We start from the raw sequence: 17516 nt of genomic DNA, 5'->3' as shown, positions 1-17516 counted from the left end.
AACTTGGATGTAGAGGATGGTCTTGTGAATGGAGCGTTTGGCACCATTTCTGATATTGTCACTAGTACCAAAGATGGAAGGACTAGTGTAAAATTAATTGGACTCAAATTGGACAACCCCTTGCTGGACATACAAAAAATTCAGGGTAAACCAGGCGGCTTTGTTTACATTGAGAGATTTGAGGAACAGAGTAGTGTAAAGGAGTGGTAATGCGGCAATTTCAATCAGGTTAGCCTTTGGTGTACGGCACACAAGGTTCAAGGGATGACCATGAAGTCTGCGGTCATTTCCTTGAAGCGTATTTTTGAACCTGGAATGGCATATGTCGCCCTCAGTCGCACAACTTCCTGGAAGGACTTAAAATCATTGATTTCGATGAAAGTAAGATCTGGCGAAAACATCAGAGCAGCTATGGAATCAATGAGACCAGCATCGTTTTTGCACACCAGACCGCTCTTGCATTTTCAGTCTGGTCATCAGGGAACATTAACAATTGTCCACCACAATGTCGAAGGTCTTGTCTGTCACTCTGAGGACATGAAACAACATCATGAACTCATGTTGGCAGATGTCTTATGCCTAACGGAGACTCATTTGTTTGGATCTTCTGTTCCAGCTTCTTGCCAAATAGAGGGCTATTCTTTCTTTTCACGGAACAGACATGTCTCCTACTCGAACAGAGTCGACATTGCTACCAAAGAGGAGGGAGTAGCGACTTACTGCGGAGTCTTCTCCAACCGCAGGAACGTAGATTCTTTAACCAGGTTACAGATCTTGAATTCAATGTTGTTAAAAGTGGACACCCCAGTCAGAGCCCTCATGCGACAGTTTACAGGCCTCCAAGTTATGATCTTAGAACATTTTTAAGAAATCTGACAAACCTCTTGGATGGCCTGAATTCAATGGACATTCAGCCCATTGTCGTGTTAGGAGACTTCAATGAGGACCTTATTCCTCCAGGGAAAAAAGCCATCAGTGAGTTGTTTAGAGCCAAAGGCTTTATGCAACTCATCTCTCATCCAACCACAGAAAAACGTACTCTTCTTGACCACTTGTACATCTCCAATCCAGAATACTGTGTCCAGTCGGGTGTCTTGCAGGCTTACTACAGCTACCACAATCCCATATACTGTGTGTTGGCTTTAGTATAAGCTGCATCTACAGTGACTTGCAAAAATAGTCATGTTCTTTGAAATTTTCCATATTTCATCACATTACAACCACAAATGTGGAAATACAGTGGAGAGAGCAAGTATATAATATACACTGTTGATTTTTCCAGGTATATACTAAGTAATACACACTTTTCAGTTTATTTGCAAAAAAATCATTCAATCATGTATATTTTTAAGCCTCCCTAGTAGAGTCTATTCTGGGGTCCTGGAAAAGATGGTCCGTAAGACCCTGGAGAATGCATAGGAGTTCATCCAAACAATCTACATGTGTTTTGACAGTCTCCCTCTGGGAAGTATGGTGTCCATGGTCTTTTGATATGGGCTGTAAGGTTTCTTTGTGACCAATGTCAGAGTCTAGTCTGCATTGCTAGCAGTAAGTTGGACTCTTTTCTGCTGAGAGTTGGACTCCGCCAAGAAAACGAGCCTGACTCTGCTGGCAATGAACACCAGACTCTGACATCGGTCATAAAGGGACCTAACAACCCCTATCACAGGGCCTGATACCCCATACTCCTGGAGAACCCTAGCATGGTTCCCAGAGGGACACAGTCAAATTCCTTCTCCAAGTCCACAAAACACATGTAGAGAGGTTGGGTGAACTCCCATGAACCCTCCAGGACTCTGCTGAGGTTATAGAGCTGGTCCAGTGTTTCATGACCATGGTGAAAAATCACACTGCTCTTCTTGAGTCCAACTTTTGACTATTTGACAGACCCTCCTCTCCAGGACCCCCAAATAGACCTTGCCAGGGAGGCATTACTCCCCACAAATATATTTGTGATTGTAATGTGACAATATGGAACAGTTCAAGGGGTATGATTACTTTGTAAGCACTGTACATCTTAATCCCGAATTCATGACAGGAAATTCTTGTTGGAGAAAATGTTAACATCTCATGTCATTCTTAATATCACTTTATCTAACTGCGGTCTCTTTCATACATGCAGCAATCAGAAAGCAGTGTGGATTATATTTCTTTATCATTGTTACAGAGGGTTTGATATGTATTTAATCATTGTACACAATTTTGAATCATGGTGTAGCTTATGGATTTTGTTGTAGGCATAAAAATATTTTTGTACAGTTTGTGAATCATTTCGATACTTATTTAGCTCCGTAGAAAGGAGAATTTATAATCAGGTTTTGTATGTATACATGAAGATTTGAGCTTTGAGAATACGAAAGTGGCTGATCTTGAAACACTTATCGGTTCTCTGTAAGAGTAGTTGCTGGAAATAATTGGACCAGGAAGCAGCAGATAAAACAATCAGTTACTACACGTATATTCTTTTCAATTTTAAATCAAAATTAATTCAAATAGATATTCAATCTGGCCCAGAGCATTTTCCTTATTTTTCTAATCCGGTTACAGTAACTGTTATCCTTCGAATGAATCAAATTGTTTTGCGAAACTCGTTCTTTATTTTGTAGCATTCAATTAAAGCTCTCCTTGTTTTATCTCTCCCCAATCAACACTGTAGTTTTTACTGCTGCAGCCCCCTATTGGTTACTTCACTACAAAGACAAAAGTTCAACTCACTTTTGTCCTGTTGACTCCCTCCACATAGTCAGAATTTGTCTTGTTTTGGTGGAATTAACCCTTTTTTCTTCCAGTTTGAGTCTGTTTTTGCAGGTTATTTTGCAGGTTGTTCCACACAGAAGCTATCCTTGGAGGCTGCCAAGAAGAGAGAGAGGAAACGAGAACTGGAAGTTCAGCCTATGAAAGGTAGCAAATGTATCTAAATTGTAGCAGCCTTAAAAGTAGTTACTTTTTTTGTTGTTGATAATATCTGTTTATTGACGGAATGACTTGTGTATTTTTAGTCCAGAACACTCTGGCCTACCTCATGGACTTGGACCCACACCCAATGTGGAGAAGATGGAGTTCTTGTTTCTTTAGAAAAGTACGTAACAAATTAAGCAAATTTTGTTCATTTTAACTTGAAATATATGATGTTGTATATGTACGTTTGATAGGAGGTATCCAGTGCATATATGCCCTTTTTTCTTGGGTCACATTGGTGTTTATATCTATGTTAATCATTCTTAAACTTTAGTTTAAACAAAGTTTAATTTTTACTTTATTCATTCATAAATCAAATAGATGTTTAAAAATGTCATGTATATTAATTTGGTTTTTGTCTGTTTTTTTACTACAGTTTGAGATGTGTCGCACCACATTGGATGCCGAAGAAGTTGGCCAAAGACCTTTGAAGAAGCAATTCTTTTTTGTCATTGTTTATAATTGTAAATAGTTTTTCTTGTATGTATGTATATATTTAAAATACTTTTATTTATACTATAGAGACTGTAATATGTCATGTTAGATTATAGTTTCAGTTCCTGTATGTGTATATAGTTATAGTTCCTGTATGTGTATAGTTATATAAGTTTTATATTTATAACAAGTGAAACATCATGGCAAAGCCATGATGTTTCACTTGTGAGAGTAAATCTGTCGGGCCTCACCTTGACACTCAGGCAACAACCCTGAGTGCCACATGGCCAGACAGGACACATGTAAAATAAAAAACAGCAAAATTTTTTATTTTATTTATATTCTTTAAATGTTGTAATTTTAGTTCATTGTAAACTTTAGCTGCAAAAACCTTGTAGAAATCTTTAACATTGTTCAATATATATTTAAACTGTGATCTGTTGTGTGTGTGGGTTATTTAATTAAATTTTTTTCTTTGTCACTATTAAGTAAATGTTCATGAACTGCCTTCTTGCAGTTCATTAACATTGAACAGTTCAATGCAGGGCTCATTAGAACTAATGAGTAAGCCAGTGCAATAGTATTAACCTTGACCTAATGATAATAAATAGGACTACAAAAACGCCATATCTGTAGTTCTAACTAACCCTAATATGATTCTGCATTATCTGTTTCTCTCAAGTTAAGTTCATTAGCATTAGCATTTTAGCTTAAATAAGCTATTACATTTTTTCTTTAGTTTTAACCATGTTTAGTATACTGAATGGTGTAAGTCAAGTATAGACAACATGCTAGTGATGCCCCACATGCTACTGACAGCATTCATGCTAACATTAGCATTTTGTCTAATTTTAGCTGATTCACTTAGGTCATGCTGAATGTTATAACTCCATGTTAGTCAACATTCTTGTGATTCTCCACATGCTTCTTTTGAATTTTTGAGCTTAGCTTAGCATTGATGCAAATTGTTTGCATCAGAACGCTGGGTCCAAACCGGCATGACACTTTGGCAGGCCCCAGTTAAATTTCTTCAGGAATTTTCTAGTTGGGGCCTGCCCATAGCATAGAGAGAGTGACTGACTTGCGAAGCAAGTCAGTCACTGCCTCCATGCATTGCATGGCAGGCACTTATTGTTCTTCACCCAATAGATTGTCTCTTTATTATTATTATTCTTAACTTATTCTTCCGTCACCGTGAATGCGCGGTACTATCAGAAGACAGCCCACCCACAAAAGTGGTATCAAAACGTATTACGGCTCGATCCCGGAGGTGTGCTATTACTTATGGTGGGATTTGGAGTTTCCATATTAAAAAAGCACAAAACTAGACCCCAAAATCACTAACGAGCTCACCAGGTGCAACTCTGGTCGTCAAGGGTACAAGGCAACCACTAAATCCTGAAAATACCCTATTTTTGAGGATTTTCTGTGTCAACATAACTTCATGTAGAAACGCCATTCAAACTTCATTTTGTAGATACGTCCGTGATCTCTTTTAAAGTGAAGACAGCACGTCAATATGTATTATGGTTTGTCCACAACTTCTTTCTAAGCTTAACCCAAAGTTTTTGATTTTTGGAAAAATCAGAGTGTGAAGGTCAGCTCCGCTGAGTGAGAGTCAGAGCGACATTTTGACCCCAAATCATTTTTTTAACTCGCCCTCACGCTCACAAATCTTGCATGATTGGTATCAAACTTGGTCATGACATTGATACGCGTGCCTGCTCCGGTCAAATGTTTTCAAAAATTATCTAGCGCGTACAGTTTTCTCTCCAGGAGCTTCAGAGCAAAGACATCGCCAGTAGCAGACAGATCTCACTGATTCACTTCATGTATTTCTGATAAATTACAGACCTTGGCACACACTTTTTCTCATCGCTGTTAATACTGTGAGTGAGGTAGAGATATGAATGGGACTATGTGAGACGACAAATAGCCCTCTCATATGCTTCAAACGGTTTTCGAATATGTATTACGGTTCCCGACGGAAACAGTTTTTTGCAATGCTTTTTTAGTCAAACTAGCTGGCTCAAACAGAGAATTGTCTCCCCTGGATGTCTCACTCACAGCTGGCAGAGAGGATTATTTACCATGCAACGGAACCCATAGCAGGAGAGCTGCTGAGGACTACAAAATCACTGTAGTTAACAGAGGAGGACTGAGCTGGCCTTTAGAAAAACTTGCTGCTATGGGCTGTATATAACTAATTTAACCCTGTCACTGTTACACATGGGATGAGTTTGGCCCTTTGAAATGAAGCTTAGAAAATTTCAAAATAAAAAGCCCTTGAAAATTTTACATCAGGTCATTGCTTTTTTGCGTTATATGACTGATTTAATCAATGACTGTTACACATGGGATGACTTTGACCCTTTCAAATGAAGCTTAACAAAATTTCAAAATAAAAAGCCTTGGGAATTTTTACATCATCTACTTGCTCTTTTTGGCTTTATGTGACTGGTTTATCCAAAGCACTCTTACACATTGGATTAGTGTGGGCATTTAATATGAAGCTTACTGCAAATTTCAAAATAAAAGCCTCAAAATGCCCCTCTGACAGTGCACAGTAGTGCAGTGATATCATTCTGCATTATCTGTTTATCTCAGGTTAGGGGAACTGCCTTGCGCAGCAAGGCAGTTGATTTGATAGCCTTTTAGCTTAAATAAGCTATTTTCTATTTTCAGACTTATTAGCCATGTTTAGTATACTTAATGGAATTAAGTAAATTGACAGAGAACATTCTAATGATACCCACATGCTACTGAAAGTATTTATGTTTACATTAGCATTTTGCTCATTTTAGCTAATACACTTACTTTATCATACTGAATGGTGCATGTCCAGTTTACTTAACATTCTTGTGATTCTTGCTATTGATTACATTGCAGCTTTCTTTAGCATTGATGCTAATTCTTAGCATCAAACGCTGGGTCCAAACCGGCGGGCACACTTTGGCAGGCCCCAGTTAAATTTCTTCAGGAATTTTCTCGTTGGGGCCTGCCCCATAGCAATGCATAAGGAGAGCAGTGACTGTCTTTCGAAGCAAGTCAGTCACTCCATACATTATTACATGGCAGCACCTATTGTTCTACACCCAATAGAAACGACTCTTTATTATTCTTTACTTATTCTTCCGTCACCCGGAATGCGGCTCGCACCGCTGCGAGCCCACCCACAAAAATGGTATCAAAACGAGCGGCCCGCTCCCGGCCTGTGGGCGATGAGTTTTATAAGGACTCGGACGTACGATGGCTAAAAAGCGAAAAACGAGCAAAATTTCCAACTGAAGCAGAGCATAACTGAAACCAACTGCCGCTTTTTTAGAGTGAGAATTTAAGAGGATTTCTGACCCCAAAGCGATTTTGAAATCGCCGTCACGCCCACAAATATCGCCCGATTGGTATCAAACTCGGTCATGACATTGATACGCGTGCCTGCTCCGGTAAAATGTGTTCGATATTTCTCTAGCATTTACGGTTTTCTGTCAAGGTGCTTCAGAGTGAAATTATGGGACAGGGTAACTGACGCTCTCCCTGATTCACTTCCATGTATTTCTGAAAAGTTTCTGCACAATTTTTTGTCTCATCACTGCAATTACTGTGAATGAGGTAAAAATATGAATTGCGGTACTATCGGAGAAGACAAAATAGCCCTCTTATACGCTTCAAGCGGTTTTTGAATATGTATTACGGTTCCTGAGCGGCAAAGGTTTGTTCGAGTGCTTTTTCCATATTAATTGGCTGGGTGTCTCACAAAGATAGAATTTTTCCCCCTTTCTGTCTCACACACACTGACAGTTGGCAGCTGATCCATTACCATAGCAACGGAACACATGAGAGCAGCTGATTCATGGGAGGACACTCTGGAATGAGCTGGCCTTTGGAACTACTTGTGTTTTGGGCATTTTATAACAGATTTTAACAAACCATTGTTACACACAGGATTATGTGTAATTTTTAAATAAAGCTTAATGGAAATTTCCCAATAAAAGCCCCAATATCTCTGTCAGGTCAGTGTCTCTGCCTATATTATCTTTTCCTCTCAGGTTATGGCACTGGCTTGCGCAGCAACCAGTGCAATAACGATAACCTTTGACCTAATGATATTAAATAGGACTATAGAAACACCATATCTTTAGTTCTAACTAACACTCAGTTAAAACAGAGCTTCCATTTAGAACTACTGGCTGTTTAGGCCAGTAAATAAGGAATTTAACCCAAACACTGTTAGGCATTGGATTAGTGTGAGCATTTAATATGAAGCTTATGTTTATTTTTCAAAATAAAAGCCTTCATATTGCCCTCAGGTTAATGCATCGCCGTAAGGCGATGCAATAATATTAGAATGCTTTATATTCTTCTCTCAGGTTAGGGATCTGCCTTGCGCAGCAAGGCAGATCATTAAGATAAGACTTTTACCTTAAATAAACTATTAGCTATTTTACTTACTTATTAGTCATTTTAAATATACTGAATGGAGTAAATCAATTACAGAAAACATTCTAATGATACCCCACATGCTATTGGCAACACTTAGGTAAAGATATGTTTGGCCTGCTTTGATCTAGCATTTACGGTTTTCTGTCAAGGTGCTTCAGAGTGAAATCATGGGACAGGGTAACTGACGCTCTCCCTGATTCACTTCCATGTATTTCTGAAAAGAGTCTGCACAATTTTTTGACTCATCACTCCAATTACTGTGAATGAGGTAAAAATATGAATTGCGGTACTATCGGAGACGACAAATAGCCCTCTCATACGCTTCAAACGGTTTTCAAATATGTATTACGGTTCCTGAACGGCAAAGGTTTGTTCGGAGTGCTTTTTCCATATTAATTGGCTGGGTGTCTCACAAAGATAGAATTTTTTTCCCCCCTTTCTGTCTCTCACACAGACATGACAGTAAGCAGCTGATCCATTACCATAGCAACGGAACACATGGGGCCAGAGCAGCTGATTTATGGGAGGACACTCTGGAATGAGCTGGCCTTTAGAACTACTTGTGTTTTGGGCATTTTATAACTGATTTTAACAAACCATTCTTACACAAATGGATTAGTGTGTAATTTTAAATAAAGCTTAATGAAATTTCCCAATAAAAGCCCCAATATCTCTGTCAGGTGCAGCGCCGTAAGCGCTGCAAAAATCTCTGCCTATATTATCTTTTCCTCTCAGGTTATGGCACTGGCTTGCGCAGCAAGCCAGTGCAATGGCATTAACCTTTGACCTAATGATATTAAATAGGACTATCAGAACACCATATCTGTAGTTCTAACTGACACTCAGTTAAAACAGAGCTTCCATTTAGAACTACTGGCTGTTTAGGCCAGTAAATAAGAGATTTAACCCAAACACTGTTAGGCATTGGATTAGTGTGTGCATTTAATATGAAGCTTATGTTTATTTTTCAAAATAAAAGCCTTCATATTTCCCTCAGGTTAATGCATCGCCGTAAGGCGATGCAATAATATTAGAATGCTTTATATTCTTCTCTCAGGTTAGGGATCTGCCTTGCGCAGCAAGGCAGATCATTAAGATAAGACTTTTACCTTAAATAAACTATTAGCTATTTTACTTACTTATTAGTCATTTTAAATATACTGAATGGAGTAAATCAATTACAGAAAACATTCTAATGATACCCCACATGCTATTGGCAACACTTAGGTAAAGATATGTTTGGCCTGCTTTGATCAGAAAAACTAACTGCTTAAAACTATTAGGATTCAATTTAACACATTCACTGTTACACATGGGATTAGTTTGACCATTTCTTATGATGCTTACTGAAAATTTCAAAATAAAAGCCTTGGCAATTTTTACATCATATATTTGCTCATTTTTGCTTGACGTGATTGGTTTATCCAAAGCACTCTTAGACACTGGATTAGTGTGGGCATTTAATATGAAGCTTACTGCAAATTTCAAAAGAAAAGCCTCAATATGCCCCTCTAAATAGTGCACCGCTGTAGGCGGTGCAATGATATCATTCTGCATTATCTGTTTATCCGAGGTTAGGGAACTGAGTTCATTAGCATTAGCCATTTAGCTTAAATAAGCTATTACCTATTTTCCTTGCTTATCTGCCATGTTTAGTATTCTGAAGGAATAAAGTAAATTACAGAGAACATTCTAATAATATCCCACATGCTACTGAGAGCATTCACGCTAACATTAGCATTTTTGCTCATTTTAGCTTATACACTTACTTTATCATACTGAATGGTGCATGTCCAGTTTACTTAACATTCTTGTGATTCTATTGATTACATTGCAGCTTTCTTTAGCATTGATGCAAATTGTTAGCATCAGAACGCTGGGTCCAAACCGACGGGCACACTTTGGCAGGCCCCAGTTAAATTTCTTCAGGAATTTTCTAGTTGGTTTGCCCATAGCAATGCATAAGGAGCAGTGACTGACTTGCGGCAGTCACTGCCTCCATGCATTGCATGGCAGGCACCTATTGTTCTACACCCAATAGAATGTCTCTTTATTGGGGCCTGCCCCATAGCAATGCATAAGGAGAGCAGTGACTGACTTGCGAAGCAAGTCAGTCACTGCCTCCATGCATTGCATGGCAGGCACCTATTGTTCTACACCCAATAGAATGTCTCTTTATATATTATTGATTATTCTTCCGTCAACCGAATGGCTCGCACCGCTGCGAGCCCACCCACAAAAGTGGTATCAAAACGTGCGGCCCGATCCCGGCAGGTGTGCTATTATTTTTATAAGGAATCAGACTTACGATGGCAACGTAAAAAGCGAAAAACGAGCAAAATTTCCAACTGCCGAAACGCAGAGCATAACTGAAACCAACTGCCGCTTTTTTAGAGTGAGAATTTAAGCAGATTTTTGACCCCAAAGCGATTTTGAAATCGCCGTCACGCCCACAAATATCGCCCGATTGGTATCAAACTCGGTCATGACATTGATACGCATGCCTGCTCTAAAATGTTCGATATTTCTCTAGCATTTACAGTTTTCTGTCAAGGTGCTTCAGAGTGAAATCATGGGACAGGGTAACTGACGCTCTCCCAGATTCACTTCCATGTATTTCTGAAAATTTTCTGAGCCCTGCACACACTATTTTTTGTCTCATCACTGCAATTACTGTGAATGAGGTAAAAATATGAATTGTGGTACTATCGGAGACGACAAATAGCCCTCTCATACGCTTCAAACGGTTTTCAAATATGTATTACGGTTCCTGAACGGCAAAGGTTTGTTCGGAGTGCTTTTTCCATATTAATTGGCTGGGTGTCTCACAAAGATAGAATTTTTTTCCCCCCTTTCTGTCTCACACAGACATGACAGTTAGCAGCTGATCCATTACCATAGCAACGGAACACATGAGGCCAGAGCAGCTGATTTATGGGAGGACACTCTGGAATGAGCTGGCCTTTAGAACTACTTGTGTTTTGGGCATTTTATAATTGATTTTAACAAACCATTGTTACACAAAGGATTAGTGTGTAATTTTTAAATAAAGCTTAATGGAAATTTCCCAATAAAAGCCCCAATATCCCTGTTAGGTGAGTGCAGCGCTAAAATCTCTGCCTATATTATCTTTTCCTCTCGAAGTTATGGCACTGGCTTGCAGCAAGCCAGTGCAATGGCATTAACTGACCTAATGATAATAAATAGGACTATCAGAACACCATATCTGTAGTTCTAACTAACACTCAGTTAAAACAGAGCTTCCATTTAGAACTACTGGCTTCCATTTAGAACTACTGGCTGTTTAGGCCAGTAAATAAGTAATTTAACCCAAACACTGTTAGGCATTGGATTAGTGTGGGCATTTAATATGAAGCTTATGTCTATTTTTCAAAATAAAAGCCTTCATATTGCCTCAGATTAATGCATCAATATTAGAATGCTTTATATTCTTCTCTCAGGTTAGGGAACTGCCAGTTCATTAGCATTAGCCTTTTAGCATTAATAAGCTATTACAAGTTATTGGTTATTAACTTTAGCACATTAGCATTTTACTGCCCCCACTAGTGGACATAGGCGGTTCAATAAGATCAGCTTGCATAGTTTTTTTTCTCTCAGGTTACGGCACTGTCAGCAAGACAGTGAAGTGCATTACCTTTAGCACTGACATTATTGCACCTCTATGGCGATGCAATAATATTATTCTGCAATATCTTTTCCTGCGGTTACTGAACTGCCAAGGCAGTTAATTTGCATTAACCATTTAGCTTAAATAAGCTATTAGCTATTTCTCTTACTTACATATAGTAAAAATAAACCTTTTTTAAATAAAAATTTTCTATACATATAATTTTTTTGTTTTTTCAAAGCTGACACGTCAGCTGAAGCTCTGGAAAATGTCAATATCTGATTGGTTGACACATAACATCTTGTATCTAAGCCTGTGATGTATGGTGCAGAAGTTGCCAGCCAGCTGCTATGATAGGTGGGTTTGTGTTCCTCCATTAAAAAAAATATAATATTAATTATTATAAATAAACAGAATTAAATTAATTAAATTTAAATAAAAATTAAATAAAATTAAAAAGAAGCCAGCATCAGCTTGCACTGTGGAAGCTGAAAATCAGCTGAATCATGTCATAAACATGGAAAATGTCAATCACTGATTTGTTGACACATACCATCTTGTCTCTATGCCTGTGGACGTAAGGTGAAGAATTTGCCAGGCAGCTGTGATGTTTGCATTTTTAAAATCGTTGCTATGCTGACTGGTCAGCAGCAGGTTACGTCATAGAAGCGGAAAAGCACCATCTCTGATTGGCTGCCACGATACCAAGTCGTCAAGCTTCTGGAACTTTCTGCTTCCGAGTCTGCTTCGGTCAAGGTAAGACGTGTTTGCGTTCTCTCCATGAAATATACTATTTCAATATTTCATTTGATTACAGTATTATTATAACTGCTTAGACATAATGTGTTCTTTGAGAAATGTGCTCAATTTTAAAAGTTTGACTGCTGTGGAATATTTTGTTGTGGCTCTGATAGCATACCTGATAGCTTGATGGAACAGGAGTTTTGTAGATTTAGCCAATTTATTCCTAGCCCTCATGATATATGATATAGATCCGCAAGTGCATCTTATGTCACTTACCAGTCGCAAGTTGCTCTCTATAACAGGTTCATGTGTTATTCAGTTCGGTTCGAGTGTAGTACGGTCTGAAGCGCAGCACCTGCAGTCATTTATCTGTTGATTTTTAGCGTGACTCAGCAACGGAGAACATCGGTTCTGGTTCTGATGGACTAATCAAACTTAGCCATTTTATTTTAGCTTGAATTTAATAAAATAAGTTCATGATCTGAGATTGTATCATTATGTTTGGCCCAGGAATGACAAAATAAAATATCTAGGTTTATTTTGTGTGTAAGACCTTTGACGAAAGCCGGTTAGCGAGTTGCTAACATGTAAACAAATGATGGTTCCGGTTTGCTGCGGAAGTCGCACCCATAAATCACACAAAGGGAATTTGTAAAGGTGAAGATAAATGTTTTAGACCCACAGGAAGCTAAATAATTAAATGTTGCAGTGTTTTTAAGTCTCGTAAGTTTTTTTCAGATTTCTATGTGATATACAGTCATACATTGGGATTGGATGAGTTGGATGATTATATAGTAAATGACTTGGTTAATTTGGTTAAAGTTTATTTTTTCAATTTGCATAAGACAAACCTGTTAGATTTATTTGTTTAATCTGTTTTTTTTTAATTACATTTTTGACCAAGTTGTAAAATGCACGGATGTTTACACCAGTTGTGAAAAGTATATTGGTCCTGTTTAGAAGCCTCAGAATATTTTGAACTTTGTCCTTATATTAAGAAAAAAAACAACCTATTTTTTAAAAATATATATTTTTACGATCCTTTATTAATTGAAATTTATTTTTCTTGTATTTACAGCTTTTCTCTTGTGCGAGACTTGGCGATTTGGAAGTTTTCCACTGCTGCCTGCTGCGATTCTCACCTCTGCATCACCACATCATCTCAGACCTCTTTATCCTACAGACACATATTTTATCTACATATTCAGACAAGTTCTTTTGCACATAGTAACATTCAGTTACACGCACGCACACACACACACACACATTTAAATAACCGCCTTTCCCCCCCCAGGTGTCTTCTTTTTTTCTACTGTGGTCTTACAGGATGCCCCGTAGGGGACGGCGCTCCGAGGCGGCCAAGGTGAGATGGAGGAAGCTGGAGAGTGTGCCGGTCGTCGCCAAGGTATATCAATTACAAATTGCAGTAATTGTTTTTGTCTAACAGTAGTTTTTACTGTACTTTGGACTTTAAGCATGATTATAATCATTTCTGTGTTTATAGCCTGGGACACCAACGCTCGCACCCAGCGCTTGGAACCCGACTCGGTCTCCGCCGACGAAGGTAAGGCTGTCATTTTATATTTTAGTAACTTATTGTTGGATGATAACAGTCATTTGGTTTACTCATTTTATTTATGTCTTTAGACGTCCCGACTGCTGGAGGGTGGCCTGCCCTACCAGGTATGTTCATGACAAGTTCAGTATGTTTTATGTAGAATAGCCCAATCCAGTTATGTTTGTACTTAATCTAAACATTTTTTAAATAATTCTTTTGCAGATGTCGCCCGTGGTTCGCCAGGACGAGGAGCCCCGTGGGCAGTCGACTTCTCTGGAGTCGCGTATGTATATCAGATCTTTGTTGTTTTCTTGTTAAATTTTCAAAGCCATTAAATCCTAATCTTGATAAATGCACATCTCTAAACAGGCCGTGGGGCGCGTGCCATCGCTGGGAGACGTGGCCAGCTTCCCGGTGACCAGACGGAGCTGCAAGTTGGTTCTGCCTACTGCCGAGGCTCTGGAGAAGAAGGTACTTTTTTTATCGATTTCATACACAAATCTTGGTTTGAATGATAAAACTCTATAAGCAAAACCTTAATGTTTGTTTTTATTTTTCAGTTTGCTCTTTTGGTTGGTGATTCCCATCTGCGTGCTATTGTGGATGGGTATTCTACCATGCCAAAGGGCGACTTCTCCTTAGGGATGCTTGCATCTCCCGGAGCTTCTGCGGAAGAGTTGTGGCTTGAGGTGCTGGATGCAGTTCTGCCTCGGCCCCCCGAGGTGATCTGTCTTCTGGCCCCAAGTAACAACTTGACCGCCAGCAGGACCTTCGTGGAGGCCGGAGCGGCGTTTGACGCTTTGTTGCGTACCGTCTGCAACCTCTCTGCTAATGTAAGTATAATATCCACTGCATTTATCCATAATCAAATATATCAGAAAACCTGGCATATGTTAATTTGTTCATTTATTTGTCTCAATTTTTACAGGTGGTCGTTGTGGACTTTCCCCCACGCCTTGGCGTGAAGGAAAGTGTGCAACAGCTGCTGCGGCAGGAGTTTCAACGTGTGGCTGCTCAGAGAGGTAAGTGACATAGACAATTTGTGTTTAGAGTAAAACTTCAGCAAATTAATGTTTTATAGTTTTCAGGGTTCAGATGTATGAAAAAATTATTTATTTTTCCTTTTGTATCTACTTTTCTCAAATTACGACATTGTTAGTGTGATTGACATTAAGAATGACATTTTTCTTTTTTTCTGTCTAGGTGTTCGGTACTTGCCTGTCACTGAACACTTCCCGTTGAGCAGCCTAGCCTTGTGGAGCAGGGACGGCGTAAGTTGAATTAATTTTTAGAATTGTATTTTAAAAATGTTACTTAGGCGTACTGTATTTTATAAAATGTGTTTATATCTTCAGGTTCATTTGAGCGATCGTCCTGGGATGGAGGTCCTTTCTCAGTTGCTTGAGGCGGCGGTCTTCGCAACTTGAGTTAAGTGCACCAAATCTCCAGCTCCTGTGATGTTGGCTCCTCCTCCTGGGACGGCATCCCCCCCCGCGGTGAGACGTCCCCTGCCCCGGCTGGTTGTGGTTGGCGAGGTGGCTGCTCCCCGTCGTTCGGACCCCTTCGCCTGGACTGTGGTTGGTGGCCGTAAGGTACTGGATACATGCTTAGTTGATTTAAGCAAAATCTTGCATGTTTAATTCTTTAAGAATCCATGAATGTGTATATTTGACTTTTTAACATGTCTGTTTTGTGTCTGCCTACCTGAGTGTCCATTTCAACTTTTCCTCAAAGTACAGATCATAAACTACATAGCAGTTTTTTTATTGTGTTGAGGGCAAGTAAAACTTTTCAGAAGATCATGTAAATGTCAAAAACCACCTATTTTGAGAATGTGAAAGGGAATTAGTTTTCAAACATAAAATATAAAATGCAACATGACATCCCTTTGTTATTTGAAATTTCATCTAAGAAATGGGGGAAACTTGTGCAAGTAATGGTGAAAAGAGCAACTGTGACAAGTGGTACCAGAGTAATAGCAAAAACAGTGACATAGTGATATTGATTGGTGTCACACACACTTTATATGTAGTTTGTGAAATCAAATATACTTTATTGATGTCGAAGGGGAAATTGCTTATTTGCTGAAAAGGTGGATCACCCAAGGTGTAAATATTAGTTAATACAAATTAAACCATAAGCAATATAAAATTTATGAAAATGTATACATAACTGTGATATTGTAAGTAGTTTAAAAATGTGACAAAATATAAAATAAATAGACAAAATAACAAGCGCACACTTATGTTAATCTATAAATGAGTCCAGGAAAAACTTGGAGTAAAGACACTCACAGTCTGGTCATTGTATATGAAAAATTGTGTAACTAATAAATGTGCAGCAGGCAGGTTTGCTATTTTTTTAACTTGAAGTCAAAGAGGGAAACTTGGAGCCATATTGTGAGGCACAGTGAAGATTAAAATTATGTTGATGGCAGTTTTATTAGAAATGTAGATAATCTGAGGCATAAAGGGTAAAATGAGGTAATCGTAGGGTCAGAGGCAGGTACTCAGAGGTCCAAGCAGAGGAATGGCGGCGCTGTACAGCTGTAAGGAGTTGATCACCAGGGGTAGAGGAAGAGCTACTCCCCCACCAGCTAGTAAGCAGCTTCCAGCCATGGTAAACTCCAGGAGTTAAGGTAGAAACCCTTTGTGAGTTTCACAGTGAAAAAATAAACATTTTCCAACTTGAAATTTTTTGTAACTCCTGTATGTGTAGTAACAGTTTATCCAAAAGAGAAAAAAGTGACAATTTAGGTTGTGCTGGAGGAAATACCACACAAAACACTAAGATAATTTCTTTTGAGGAAATGCAAAGGTAAAATCAAAGTTTATTAAAAATGACTATATATATATATACCTTGCTTCCACTGAATATAATTTTTCATTGTTTACAGTCGCCTCGCGGGGGCCAGGGTGGTGATGGCTATCCACAGGCCACTGGGAGGATGGTTGACCAACAGGTATGATTTTCTTTACCTCAGAGCAAAACATGTTGTGTCCTCGGTGTACAAAAGAATCTATTTTAAGCTTTTTTTTTTTTATTTTACAGGGAGACCTGCTGGATTCTTCCATCCCCCCGAATCCTGTGTGGTTCAGCCCAACGTTGCTGGAGGAGATGGACCGGATCGTTCCTGCGTCTGGCCTTGACGCTCCGATACCTACATGTTCTCCGACGAGGAAGAAGGTATTTTATTTTATTTAAAAAATAATAATAATCATTTGAATTTGATGTGCCACAGTTTGTTTTAACAATTAGATAATTTGTTCTATTTTTTTATTAGAAGACGAGTCCGAGGCGTCGTCCAATTTCCGATCCCTCCAAGCTGAATCCGGTGGAGCGGCAGGTGTGTCATTGATTCAGAAAATATATCACAGTCTTTAAGATAATAAAATATATATTTTCAGTTTGCACCAAGTTGATAGCTTCTGTTGATTTATAGATGGAGGGAGCGCCGAGAGAGACCACCACGCCAGCTCGTCGCCAGGCACGGAGTCCGGTCCCCCCGATGGACGTCGAGGCCCCTACCGAGTCCTCTTCCGTGCCGCTGGAGGACCATGTCCGGGATGGGAGCTGCCAGGTAACTCCTTCCTACCATCTCAGTCACAATAAATGCGTTGTGGAGAAAGTTGACATACGTGGTTCTGTGTATGATGAAGATGTCAAAGATTGTCACGCACAAAAGCTACAAATGACTGTGCAAAGTGATTTTATATATATTAAAAAATGTGTTTTCCAGTTTTTTACTTTGTG

At 39.0% G+C, this 17516-nt stretch overlaps 1 protein-coding gene and 1 long non-coding RNA gene across 8 annotated transcripts in view; one reads left to right on the top strand and one right to left on the bottom strand.

Moving 5' to 3' along the window:
• Nucleotides 1-17516, bottom strand: part of grid1a (glutamate receptor, ionotropic, delta 1a) — a 356932-nt gene that overhangs the window by 105368 nt on the left and 234048 nt on the right. The window lies entirely within an intron of this gene.
• Nucleotides 829-3763, top strand: LOC122842110. Its single transcript, XR_006372489.1, has 3 exons — nt 829-2901; nt 3000-3079; nt 3335-3763. It is a non-coding gene; the product is annotated as an uncharacterized LOC122842110 (long non-coding RNA).

Source organism: Gambusia affinis, linkage group LG13, assembly GCF_019740435.1.
Source record: "Gambusia affinis linkage group LG13, SWU_Gaff_1.0, whole genome shotgun sequence".
Taxonomy (NCBI): domain Eukaryota; kingdom Metazoa; phylum Chordata; class Actinopteri; order Cyprinodontiformes; family Poeciliidae; genus Gambusia; species Gambusia affinis.
This window is presented reverse-complemented; position numbering and strand designations above follow the sequence as displayed.